The following is a 14,656-nucleotide window of genomic DNA, read 5'->3' on the forward strand; positions in this document are numbered from 1 at the left end:
TGCTTCGTAATTACAATTATTACCTAACCTATAATAGGTATAGGTTAAATAATAATTGTAATTATGAAGCAATAAGATGCTTATCTTAACATACTAACAAGGTTAGGTAAGGTCGGTGTTTTCTATGAATCTTTTTAAGGGTATCTATTATGTTTAGTATATCACCTATGCACGTAGTTAATAAGTCAATATTGACTTTACGAATTTGCGAGAACGGGTTGCACGTATGTGTGCCGCAACAAGCGTCCTCAGAAACAGGGAAGAAATTGAAATTGAAATAAGTTTATTGAGGTAAAATACACACAAAGGGATGAGGTAGCTCAAGCTATTCTCACCCCGTTCAGTACATCGTGTTAATACATACATAGACACACATCACAAGCAATAAACGTATTACCGAACATTATGAGAGATAAACATATACATTTCCTAAACAGGGAAGGGGTTAAGACTGATGTTAGGGGCGTTTGGATCCTTTAGGAAGCAACAACGAGCCGCCGGTGTAAATTGAGAGGGAGGATGTGTTAAAATTCACGTCCAACATTTTTCTAATAATGATTTCATGTAGTTCGATCTAGGGTGATTACCACGATACAAGACATATACGTATGTCATAAATATAAACCAAAATCTACTAATACTAACGCGCTAGACTACAATCACTTATAAAATATAAAAGTTAATAGCCTACTTTTATCTTCTAACACACACATGCGCTATAGACTACACTGACAGAATAAAATTCACTTAGAATATCAGGTTACTGGCCCACAACTAATTACATTGTCAGGACCATTCGAGTAGCAACTTACCATTAGCTATATTGCAATGTTATATGATATCACGAACTCTGGCAGTCTTGATACTCGACACTCGTGTCGGAGTTTGTTGTCGAGTTTCCTAGAATAAACAATGAGCAGAAGTTGAAGTTTCATGTTTTTTTTTTGTGGCATCCACTGTCCTCCACTGTCCATCCACAGCAACCAGGAGGCCTGGTCGACGACCGGGCCGCGGGGACACTAAGCCCCGGAAGCACCTCAAGGTAAGGTAAGGGTCCTTTTTAACCCTCACTTTTCATATAACGGAGAGTGTTACCTTCTCTCATTACACAGCGTAACAAAATAAAACGTCTTCAAGACGTCTTCCCTATGCAGGGAAGACGTCTTGAAGAGTGCCAGTAGGCTGGCGACTTCTGAACAGTGTGTCACAGCTCTAGATAAGAATTCGGGAGCCTTCAAGTACTTTTGAGACGTCTTCCCTAAGATGTCTGTTCTCTGAATACCCTATAATGTTAGATTATATCAGTTCCCCAACGTTAAAATTGCGGTGGTTTAGGGAAATTATTATCACCGCAATATTGACGCTTCTTGAACAAATCCACAAGGGCCGTGACGAGGATTCGAACCTGCGTCCGAGAGCATCCCAGACGCTTCTTAGTGCTATTGGATATCTGCTCCAGTAGGTTAGAAGAGTTGCCCAAGTTTCGAGTTTTTCTGGTTAGGCAAAAAAGCCGCAGTTTTTACGGAGTGGTAACGTGTGTCTTGCTTTCCGACCGTCCCTCGCGGTCAATTGTTCCTCGGTAGAATTCTTGGTGAATCGAATACGTTTGATATGGTTCGCCTTATGCGTTTCTGTTCTCGTATTGGCATCCTTGGTGATATTTAGCGCCCTCTGATTACTCTGCATATTTGGTGGTGCTATATAGCCTTCCCGGTTTGGTGCCTTCTTTTGATAATTACTTTACGGAGTGGTGATGGAGAGAACGGGCTCCGCGTTTCAATGGGTATACCCCTTGGTTTACAGTTGTATGTTGTTGTTATAGATTCAGCTACTCGGAACCAGTTCCAAGTAGCACGGGCTATGGTGAGCCCGTAACTTACCTGGCACAGGAGCGGGGCAAGTAGCACGGGCTATGGTGAGCCCGTAACTTACCTGGAACAGGAGCGGGGCAAGTAGCACGGGCTATGGTGAGCCCGTAGTGGACTTACCTGGCACAGGAGCGGGGCAAGTAGCACGGGCTATGGTGAGCCCGTAGTGGACTTACCTGGCACAGGAGCGGGGCAAGTAGCACGGGCTATGGTGAGCCCGTATCGGACTTACCTGGCACTGGAGCGGTGCCCTGCTCCTTTTTACAGTTGTAGTCGGCTTAGATATATATATACGTAGAGGCGTCCGGATGACAGAGCAACGGTAACCCTTGTTCCGGGTTAGGTTTGCTCGCACTTATCCGGCTCAGTCCGTCACATAAGCCACCGAGGCGTTGCCGATCCGAACTAACGAGGCTTCGTAATGAACCTTTTGGCCATTCAATTTCTGACTAATGGCATCCGGCCCATTAATCGTAATGAAACAACAATTCCTGCCGGATGTTGCTCCGAACAGTTATTCAGTTTTTTTTTCTCACTTTTTTCAGTTTTACGTTCAGTATTTTGTTTCGATAATACAACAAATAACGTCGGTATCTGGCCGAGGCTTTTATCTTCGAATTTTGGAGGTTATGCGGACTTTCTCCCTGTACCCCTTCTCACCCCCCCTCCCCCCTTCTCCCTTCTCACCACCCCCCTCCCCCTTTTCACCACCCCCCCTCACCCCCTCACCCCCTCTCCCCCTTCTCATCCCCCTTCCCCTTCTCATCCCCTCCCCCTTCTCACCCCCCTCCCCCTTCACCCCCTCCCCAAATAACACTGATATTCACAATAGGTAACATTTAAACCCCCCAAAAAACGAGAGGTTACAAAAAAGTAAACAAAACAATTTGCATCATCATTCACATTGTTTTGCATGATGTTGTAACTGCAGATATATATATATATATATATATATATATATATATATATATATATATATATATATATATATATATATATATATATATATATATACATATATATATATATATATATATATATATATATATATATATATATATATATATATATATTTATTTTTGAAAGGTTCTCATGTAAGCTTGCCTGGTTTCTCTAGGGAAGTGGTTAGCAAACTCTTTACGGTTATTATATATAGCTTTTATATATAGCTTCCTTATTAATGCCTCCTACACTCACTTTAAAGTGTTGTGTTAAATACCTATAATCATTTGTAAGCTGATCAGTAGCGCCCTCGCGCTACTGATCACATGATAAATATCTCGCAAATTGTATATTTTAATGTAATTGTGCAAGATTGTGTATGTTTACTACATTCTTTTAAGGGTTCTGTAGCACCTTAGGAATGATTATAGATAATACCGCATTTTTTTTAGTATTGTATTTTGATGGTCGCATGATTGTTATTATCGTAAGTCTGTTCTCTCGAATAATACATGGCATTTTGACGTTAAAATTCCCCCAACGTACAAAATCTAATGTAGTATCAATCACAGCGGCTCATAAACATTCTCGTTTTCTATGCGTTGGTCGCTCGGTTAGGTTCGGGAGTTTTAGTATACCATTTTCTGTCCGTTGTGGGAATTTGAGAGGACAGGTTGGCTTAGTACATATGGCTTCAGCTATGTTAGAAGCAGCATTATAACGTTATAATACCCCCGCTTCAGCTATGTTAGAAGCAGCATTATAACGTTATAATACCCCCGCTTCAGCTATGTTAGAAGCAGCATTATAACGTTATAATACCCCCGCTTCAGCTATGTTAGAAGCAGCGTTAGAATGTTATAATACCCCGCTTCAGCTATGTTAGAAGCAGTATTAGAACGTTATAATACCCCGCTTCAGCTATGTTAGAAGCAGCATTAGAACGTTATAATACCCCGCTTCAGCTATGTTAGAAGCAGCATTAGAACGTTATAATACCCCTCCCCCTGCTTCAGCTATGTTAGAAGCAGCATTAGAACGTTATAATACCCCCGCTTCAGCTATGTTAGAAGCAGCATTAGAACGTTATAATACCCCGCTTCAGCTATGTTAGAAGCAGCATTAGAACGTTATAATACCCCGCTTCAGCTATGTTAGAAGCAGCATTAGAACGTTATAATACCCCGCTTCAGCTATGTTAGAAGCAGCATTAGAACGTTATAATACCCCGCTTCAGCTATGTTAGAAGCAGCATTAGAACGTTATAATCCCCCTCCCCCTGCTTCAGCTATGTTAGAAGCAGCATTAGAATTCTATAATCCCCCCCTCCCCCTGCTTCAGCTATGTTAGAAGCATCATTAGAACGTTATAATACCCCGCTTCAGCTATGTTAGAAGCAGCATTAGAACGTTATAATACCCCGCTTCAGCTATGTTAGAAGCAGCATTAGAACGTTATAATCCCCCTCCCCCTGCTTCAGCTATGTTAGAAGCAGCATTAGAACGTTATAATCCCCCTCCCCCTGCTTCAGCTATGTTAGAAGCAGCATTAGAATTCTATAATCCCCCCCTCCCCCTGCTTCAGCTATGTTAGAAGCAGCATCAGAACTTTATAATACTTCATTGCACTGGAACTGTTTTAACTCCCCAGAGCCACACGTTCAGCAACAAATGGATTTATGGGCAAAAAGACTGCTTCTGGTAAATACCCATAAAATGTAATGTTTACTTGCGACTTTCACAGCCCTCCCCAACCAGTTTTCAAATTAATTATTTTAATCTCTATTGACGGCGAGTTATTAAACTGGTTTTTCTCTCAAGAGAGAGAGATAGAGAGAGAGAGATAGAGAGAGAGAGAGAGATAGAGAGAGATTAAGAGAAGGAGAGAGAGAGAGAGAGAGAGAGAGAGAGAGAGAGAGAGAGAGAGAGAGAGAGAGAGAGAGAGAGAGAGCGAGCGAAGGAGAGAGAGAGGAGGGAGGTAGAGAGAGAGAGGAGGGAGGTAGAGAGAGAGAGGAGGGAGGTAGAGAGAGAGAGAGAGGAGGTAGAGAGAGAGAGAGGAGGTAGAGAGAGAGAGAGAGAGAGAGAGAGAGAGAGAGAGAGAGAGAGAGAGGTTGCAGCTCATCCTCCTAAAATGAAAGTACTTATCTAACTATTTGGGCAAAAGTACCGTCATGTAGTGATGGACCACCAGAAAGTACCGTCATGTAGTGATGGACCACCAGAAAGTACCGTCATGTAGTGATGGACCACCAGAAAGTACCGTCATGTAGTGATGGACCACCAGAAAGTACCGTCATGTAGTGATGGACCACCAGAAAGTACCGTCATGTAGTGATGGACCACCAGAAAGTACCGTCATGTAGTGATGGACCACCAGAAAGTACCGTCATGTAGTGATGGACCACCAGAAAGTACCGTCATGTAGTGATGGACCACCAGAAAGTACCGTCATGTAGTGATGGACCACCAGAAAGTACCGTCATGTAGTGATGGACCACCAGAAAGTACCGTCATGTAGTGATGGACCACCAGAAAGTACCGTCATGTAGTGATGGACCACCAGAAAGTACCGTCATGTAGTGATGGACCACCAGAAAGTACCGTCATGTAGTGATGGACCACCAGAAAGTACCGTCATGTAGTGATGGACCACCAGAAAGTACCGTCATGTAGTGATGGACCACCAGAAAGTACCGTCATGTAGTGATGGACCACCAGAAAGTACCGTCATGTAGTGATGGACCACCAGAAAGTACCGTCATGTAGTGATGGACCACCAGAAAGTACCGTCATGTAGTGATGGACCACCAGAAAGTACCGTCATGTAGTGATGGACCACCAGAAAGTACCGTCATGTAGTGATGGACCACCAGAAAGTACCGTCATGTAGTGATGGACCACCAGAAAGTACCGTCATGTAGTGATGGACCACCAGAAAGTACCGTCATGTAGTGATGGACCACCAGAAAGTACCGTCATGTAGTGATGGACCACCAGAAAGTACCGTCATGTAGTGATGGACCACCAGAAAGTACCGTCATGTAGTGATGGACCACCAGAAAGTACCGTCATGTAGTGATGGACCACCAGAAAGTACCGTCATGTAGTGATGGACCACCAGAAAGTACCGTCATGTAGTGATGGACCACCAGAAAGTACCGTCATGTAGTGATGGACCACCAGAAAGTACCGTCATGTAGTGATGGACCACCAGAAAGTACCGTCATGTAGTGATGGACCACCAGAAAGTACCGTCATGTAGTGATGGACCACCAGAAAGTACCGTCATGTAGTGATGGACCACCAGAAAGTACCGTCATGTAGTGATGGACCACCAGAAAGTACCGTCATGTAGTGATGGACCACCAGAAAGTACCGTCATGTAGTGATGGACCACCAGAAAGTACCGTCATGTAGTGATGGACCACCAGAAAGTACCGTCATGTAGTGATGGACCACCAGAAAGTACCGTCATGTAGTGATGGACCACCAGAAAGTACCGTCATGTAGTGATGGACCACCAGAAAGTACCGTCATGTAGTGATGGACCACCAGAAAGTACCGTCATGTAGTGATGGACCACCAGAAAGTACCGTCATGTAGTGATGGACCACCAGAAAGTACCGTCATGTAGTGATGGACCACCAGAAAGTACCGTCATGTAGTGATGGACCACCAGAAAGTACCGTCATGTAGTGATGGACCACCAGAAAGTACCGTCATGTAGTGATGGACCACCAGAAAGTACCGTCATGTAGTGATGGACCACCAGAAAGTACCGTCATGTAGTGATGGACCACCAGAAAGTACCGTCATGTAGTGATGGACCACCAGAAAGTACCGTCATGTAGTGATGGACCACCAGAAAGTACCGTCATGTAGTGATGGACCACCAGAAAGTACCGTCATGTAGTGATGGACCACCAGAAAGTACCGTCATGTAGTGATGGACCACCAGAAAGTACCGTCATGTAGTGATGGACCACCAGAAAGTACCGTCATGTAGTGATGGACCACCAGAAAGTACCGTCATGTAGTGATGGACCACCAGAAAGTACCGTCATGTAGTGATGGACCACCAGAAAGTACCGTCATGTAGTGATGGACCACCAGAAAGTACCGTCATGTAGTGATGGACCACCAGAAAGTACCGTCATGTAGTGATGGACCACCAGAAAGTACCGTCATGTAGTGATGGACCACCAGAAAGTACCGTCATGTAGTGATGGACCACCAGAAAGTACCGTCATGTAGTGATGGACCACCAGAAAGTACCGTCATGTAGTGATGGACCACCAGAAAGTACCGTCATGTAGTGATGGACCACCAGAAAGTACCGTCATGTAGTGATGGACCACCAGAAAGTACCGTCATGTAGTGATGGACCACCAGAAAGTACCGTCATGTAGTGATGGACCACCAGAAAGTACCGTCATGTAGTGATGGACCACCAGAAAGTACCGTCATGTAGTGATGGACCACCAGAAAGTACCGTCATGTAGTGATGGACCACCAGAAAGTACCGTCATGTAGTGATGGACCACCAGAAAGTACCGTCATGTAGTGATGGACCACCAGAAAGTACCGTCATGTAGTGATGGACCACCAGAAAGTACCGTCATGTAGTGATGGACCACCAGAAAGTACCGTCATGTAGTGATGGACCACCAGAAAGTACCGTCATGTAGTGATGGACCACCAGAAAGTACCGTCATGTAGTGATGGACCACCAGAAAGTACCGTCATGTAGTGATGGACCACCAGAAAGTACCGTCATGTAGTGATGGACCACCAGAAAGTACCGTCATGTAGTGATGGACCACCAGAAAGTGGACTTTTGTATTATTGAATTTTGACAAACCGGAAGGTATTTTTTTGAACTGCAACTCAAATATATGACCTAACCTAACCTGTTCTCTATTAATCCTAGGCCTAATACACGCTATACAAGGCCAAATATAGTACATATATGGGCTTAGCTAGGCCTAGGAATATATAATTGTTTTAACTATTTTTTCCGGACTTTATAAACTCAATAGTACAAGAAGTGGTTCTCTGTTTTAGTTACAAGCATTATATGACAAAGAGTGCTGGGAAGACGGGACACCACGAGCGTAGCTCTCATCCTGTAACTACACTTAGGTAATTACCGGTGGTCCATCACAACATAATGGTGCTTTCCACTAAATAGTTACTACAAGCTCTTCCATTTGAGTAGGATAAGGTGGAGGGAATTGTCATTTGAAAGCGCCAAACCATTACGACTATATAGCACTTGGAAGGGGGTCAGGATAAGGATTTGGGATGGAACGGGGGGAAAAGGAATGGTGCCAAACCACTTGAGGACGGTCGGGGATTGAACGCCGACCTGCATGTAGCGAGACAGTCGCTCTACCGTCCAGCCCAAGTGGTTGGTTAGGATGGGGTGGAGGTTCCGGTGCTGGTCAGGGGAGTCCTCTCTGGATCATCCTCACGGGGCCATTTCAGCGTCTATTCAATTAGCATTTATTTCATGATTGAGTTGATTCACTATTTAATTTGGTGTTTTACTGACATTGATAATACCGCGGTGAATGTTAATGGTGAATCTTGTCAGTCTTGTTGACCAGACCACACACTAGAAGGTGAAGGGACGACGAAGTTTCGGTCCGTCCTGGACCATTCTCAAGTCGATTGTGATGAGGAGATTGATTGATTGATGAAGATTAAGCCACCCAAGAGCTGGCACGGGCATGAATAGCCAGTAAATGTGATGAGGAGGTAGAGAAAGGCAATAAATAGGCAAGAGAGAGCTGAGGAGGAAAGTAGGGTGTAGGGGATAGTAGTAATAATGAGAATCTTGCCTTGGCCTTGTCAATCTTGGTTTGTTGTGTTAATATAACTGAAGTTTAGCTTCATGTAGAGGTGGTGTAACAACTGCCCTCACCCGGGAGCCCTCCGCCCTCGGGAGCCGGTCGGCCGAGCGGACAGCACGCTGGACTTGTGATCCTGTGGTCCTGGGTTCGATCCCAGGCGCCGGCGAGAAACAATGGGCAGAGTTTCTTTCACCCAGGGAGCCGGTCGGCTGAGCGGACAGCACGCTGGACTTGTGATCCTGTGGTCCCGGGTTCGATCCCAGGCGCCGGCGAGAAACAATGGGCAGAGTTTCTTACACCCTATGCCCCTGTTACCTAGCAGTAAAATAGGTACCTGGGTGTTAGTCAGCTGTCACGGGCTGCTTCCTGGGGGTGGAGGCCTGGTCGAGGACCGGGTCGCGGGGACACTAAAAGCCCAGAAATCATCTCAAGATAACCTCAAGATAACCCGTACCAGGGGCCAGATTCACGAAAGCAGTTACGCAAGCACTTACGAACCTGTACATCTTTTCTCAATCTTTGGCGGCTTTGTTTACAATTATTAAGCAGTTGATGAGCTCCGAAGCACCAGGAGGCTGTTTAGAACAATAACAACAGTTGATTGGCAAGTTTTCATGCTTGTAAACTGTGTAATAAATGTAACCCAAGCCGTCAAAGATTGAGGAAAGATGTACACGTTCATAAGTACTTGCGTAAGTACTTTCGTGAATCTGGTCCCAGGTGTATACGGCACGGGGGAGGGTAGGGCAGGTGTGTTTAGTTACAACATATGTTGCCAATTGAATTTTTTATTCACTTATTGCTAGTGGTAATTAACATTTAATTAAATGGAACAGTTTTCATTTATATACATAAATATTTTAAGTGTGTGTGTGTGTGTGTGTGTGTGTGTGTGTGCGTGTGTGTGTGTGTGTGTGTGTGTGTGTGTGTGTGTGTGTGTGTGTGTGTGTGTGTGTGTGTGTGTGTGTGTGTGTGTGTGTGTTTTTGTCATGCATTCGGATCCGAGGAAGGTCATAGGATATATGGGGTTCCAGCTCCTGGCTCCCTGCTTCTTGCATGTTTTTATAAGCGTAGTTAAGCTTGAAGTTTATGACACCAGTCAACCATAACGTGATCACAATTATATTTCATTAATTTTTGGTCTAGTTGAGGGGTTCAGGGGGTACCTCGGGGGCTGGACCCTCATAAGGTTATGAGGGAACCCTCATAACTTTAACATTGTGGGCTCTGGGGAGACCCTAGGACCAGGGAAGCTAGTGAACAAATCCACAAGGGCCGTGACGAGGATTCGAACTTGCGTCCGAGAGAGCATCTCAGACGCTGCCTTAACGTGATGCATCACGTTAATGTGCTTCCTGTGTGTGCTAGGAAGCTAGGTCTGAGTAGTGAGTACGTTACTCATATACCTGATCAACCAGGCTGTGACTCATACGTCAGGCTGCGAGCAGCCGCGTCCAACAGCCTGGTTGATCAGTCCAGCAACCAGGAGGCCTGGTCGTCGACCGGGCCGCGGGGACACTAAGCCCCGGAAGCACCTCAAGGTAACCTCAAGGTAACGTTAGCGATGGAGATGGTGTACATCTTTCCCCAATCATGGCGGTTTAGGTTACATTTATTATGAGCTCCGAAGCTCTACAATGTCGTATATAACATTAATATTCTTGGGTTGACAACAACCTCACAGCTTTTTGATAGTCATAAACTACTTAATATAGAGAGACTATGTCGCCATGATTCAGTGAAGATGTACAGGTTTCGTAAGTGGACTGTTAAGTGTTTAATGGCTCCCGGCCCAGGTCTGTGGATCAAGAGCATAGCTGTGACTGAGTTACAATGCCACAGATTTAACAAGTAGCCTGTGTTTACAACGTGGCAGGTGTAGTCTGTGTTTGCCTTGCACAGAATACACCTGCCACAAGATACATGTGCACTCTGTGTAAGGACGTCTGAGACACAGTGACGTGTTCATATGGGCTCCGAGGAGGAAGTAAGAATGTCAGTGTAGAGGCGTGTAGGAGTTGAACCAGTAGTATTGGCAGTAACACCAGTACCAGTAGTGGTAGTAATACCAATAATAATGCCAGTAATATTAACATTAATACCAGAACTAACAGCAGCGCAAGCTATAGTGGAAGAAGAGTATATAGTAACTGTTTTATAAGAGTGATCACAGCCGTAATAAACCGTAGTTTCTGTTTAAACACATGTGCAGAAGCGCCCCCCCCCCGGGTCATCAACTACATCAGCTCCTTCACACACACACATATTCTTGTCTAGGGGGCCTGGTAGCCTGGTGGATAGCGCGCAGGACTCGTAATTCTGTGGAGCGGGTTCGATTCCCGCACCAGGCAAATGGGCAAAGTTTCTTTCACCCTGAATGCCCTTTGTTACCTTGCAGTAAATAGGTACCTGGGAGTTAGTCAGCTGTCACGGGCTGCTTCTTGTGTGTGTGTATGTGTGTGGTGTGGAGAAAAAAAAAGTAGTTAGTAAGCAGTTGATTGACAGTTGAGAGGTGGGCCGAAAGAGCTAAGCTCAACCCCCGCAAACACAACTAGGTGAATACACACACACACACACACACACACACACACACACACACACACACACACACACACACACACACACACACACATACACACACACATACACACACACACACACACACACACACACACACACACACACACACACACACACACACACACACACACACACACACACACACACACACACAGTGCCGGGATTACCCTGGATCAAACACACTCACAACACAAATAGCGTGTAACAGAGAGCTTACAGCTACAGAGCTCCCCCGACAAGCAACCTCTGTTTGCAAGCAACACAGGTTAATGTTAAATGATAGTTTGTCTGATTCAGTGCCTCTACTGATTGTTGACTTCTAGGCTGTTTTGTTTTTCTAGGTTTGTTTAGAACTTTATACTATGGATCGTATTGCATCTCTTCATTTGATGTAATTGCTACTTCGAAAACAAACCTGTCATCCGTTTCCAGCGATTTTTGTCTGCTAACAAAACCCGCGTTTTTATGGTATGGCATTGTCCCGCGGACCAGTTTATGGTATGCCATTGTTTCTCGGACTAATTTATGGTATGGCATTATCCTTATGCTCATCCTATTAACATGCCCAAACCGCCCACGTGCCAGGCGTTCACATGCCCTGCCCGTCCACACGCTGAGCCCGTCCACATATCCAGTATATCAACAAGCCAGGGGCCAGATTCACGAAGCAGTTACGCAAGCACTTACGAACGTGTACATCTTTCCTCAATCTTTGAAGGCTTTGGTTACATTTATTAAACAGTTTACAAGCATGAAAACTTGCCAATCAGTTGTTGTTATTGTTATAAACAGCCTCCTGGTGCTTCGGAGCTCATTAACTGTTTAATAATTGGAAACAAAACCGCCAAAGATTGATAAAAGATGTACAGGTTCGTAAGTGTTTGCATAACTGCTTCGTGAATCTGGCCCCAGGCCTTCCACACCCCCGGCCCGTCCTCCCTATCAATGTTCCGCCAAGTTGCTTACTCTTGAGACTTTGGGGACAGAATCATTCTTATTCTCAAAGCAACTTTGATCAACCAACCACCCTAGACCTTATGTGGTTTCGACACGCCCATTGGCCGAGGATATGCATTGAGTTTGTCAAAGAATGGAATACATGATTAATAAAACTGGACCATTTGGCCCTTGCAAGCAATTATTGAAAGAATATTCGATAAGTGTGATGGGGAGCCGGTCGGCCAAGCGGACAGCACGCTGGATTTGTGATCCTGTGGTCCTGGGTTCGATCCCAGGCGCCGGCGAGAAACAATGGGCAGAGTTTCTTTCACCCTATGCCCCTGTTACCTAGCAGTAAAATAGGTACCTGGGAGTCAGTCAGCTGTCACGGGCTGCTTCCTGGGGCTGGAGGCCTGGTCGAGGACCGGGCCGCGGGGACACTAAAAAGCCTCGAAATCATCTCAAGATAACCTCAAGATAACCTCAAGGAGGAGTGCGTTAGGCCAGCTAAGTCGGCAGAGAATGCTGAACCACTGATGAAACTGCTTAACATTGTAACAAACAGAAAGGAATGTAGAGAGAAAGGATGAAGAACAGCATAGAGGGAGTGAAGGGAGAGGAGAGGACAGAAGAGAAGGGTTGTCTTAGAAGGACAGAGCGGGTAGAAGAAGGGTATAATGAGTAGAAAGAAAGAGCTAGAGCGAGAGTTAGAGTAGACAGAGGTAGAGCTGCCACCATCCATTCATAGGTTCACCAGACAGGAATGGAACGCGTCTTTTTTCACCAGTTATTATAATCGATGTTAACAGATAAGAAACTCCAACCATGTAAAGCATAAATTTAATTTATCAAGTCTGAATCTTTAGCAAGTAATCTTCAGAGTGCTTCCACTCTAGCCTTCACTGCTGCATGAATCCAAGATCTTACGGGGGATCACAATTAAAGATAATTAAAAATGACTTAAAGAGATTATTCACTTATTATATATGTTCACGATGATGCAAGAATATGGATGGATAATTATATTCCCTGAACTTTCCCATATCAACGCTAATTAATTTATTTATTTATTTATATACAAGAAGATACATTTGGTTTATGAGAGAACAGAGCATTGAAGTTATACAATTTTGTAAAGCCACTAGCACACGCTATGCAAATTTAATTACGAGTTAATAATCAGAGTCGCCACACAAGAAATTGAGAGCCATACGGCAGAATGTCCCTGAAATTTCACAACATATAATTTAGGAACACAAAACTACTTCGCCAAACACTCAATTCACCGAGGTCTTTGAGCAAGTTGGTTAGGGGGATGGGAGGGCGGCTGACTGTCAAGAGTAGAAGATATATATCGGGCTGTAGATATGTAGATCTAAATCTATAGATGTAGATATGTAGATCTATATCTATAGATGTAGATATGTAGATCTATATCTATAGATGTAGATATGTAGATCTATATCTATAGATGTAGATATGTAAATCTATATCTATAGATGTAGATATGTAGATCTATATCTATAGATGTAGATCTATATCTTCTACAGTTAAGGGTGTAGAAGATGTAGAAGACGGGCTGTCCAGACAGCCCGTCTGGACAGACTTGTGTGGTATCAACCAGGGGCCAGATTCACGAAGAAGTTACGCTAACACTTACGAATCTGTACATCTTTTCTCAATCTTTGGCGGCTTTGTTTACAATTATTAAACAGTTAATGAGCTCTGAAGCACCAGGAGGCTGTTTATAACAATAACAACAGTTGATTGGCAAGTTCTCATGCTTGTAAACTGTTTAATAAATGTAACCAAAGCCATCAAAGGTTGAAGAAAGATGTACACGGTCGTAAGTGCTTGCGTAACTGCTTCGTGAATCAGGCCCCTCTCCTCTTACAAAGAACGTCGTATTTCGATCGTATGCGTTACATAAGGGCATAAATTGTCGTACTAGAAGATGGTAGCGGGTCGCGAAAGTGCCGTACTGTCTCGTTTTCTGTTTTAGGTCCTCTGGTGGGTTAGGATAAGGGCACTTTAGTTTGACCGTTTTCATGACAGTGGGAAATCTAAATAGGACGGGCTGAGGTATCTGGCCTAGTTTAGAGCGAAGATCCTCTATATCACAGTATAAATTGATGAAGATTCAGCCAACCCGGTGGCTGAATCGGAGCCGGTCGGCCGAGCGGACAGCACGCTGGACTTGTGATCCTGTGGTCCTGGGTTCGATCCCAGGCGCCGGCGAGAAACAATGGGCAGAGTTTCTTTCACCCTATGCCCCTGTTACCTAGCAGTAAAATAGGTACCTGGGTGTTAGTCAGCTGTCACGGGCTGCTTCCTGGGGGTGGAGGCCTGGTCGAGGACCGGGCCGCGGGGACACTAAAGCCCCGAAATCAAGTCAAGATAACCTCAAGATGACCCCAAGAGGTGGCACGGGTATTCGTATATTGTATTCTAGGCCTATAAATATTTAAATTTA

The sequence above is a fragment of the Procambarus clarkii genome, chromosome 65 (genome assembly GCF_040958095.1).
Source record: "Procambarus clarkii isolate CNS0578487 chromosome 65, FALCON_Pclarkii_2.0, whole genome shotgun sequence".
Taxonomy (NCBI): Eukaryota; Metazoa; Arthropoda; class Malacostraca; order Decapoda; family Cambaridae; genus Procambarus; species Procambarus clarkii.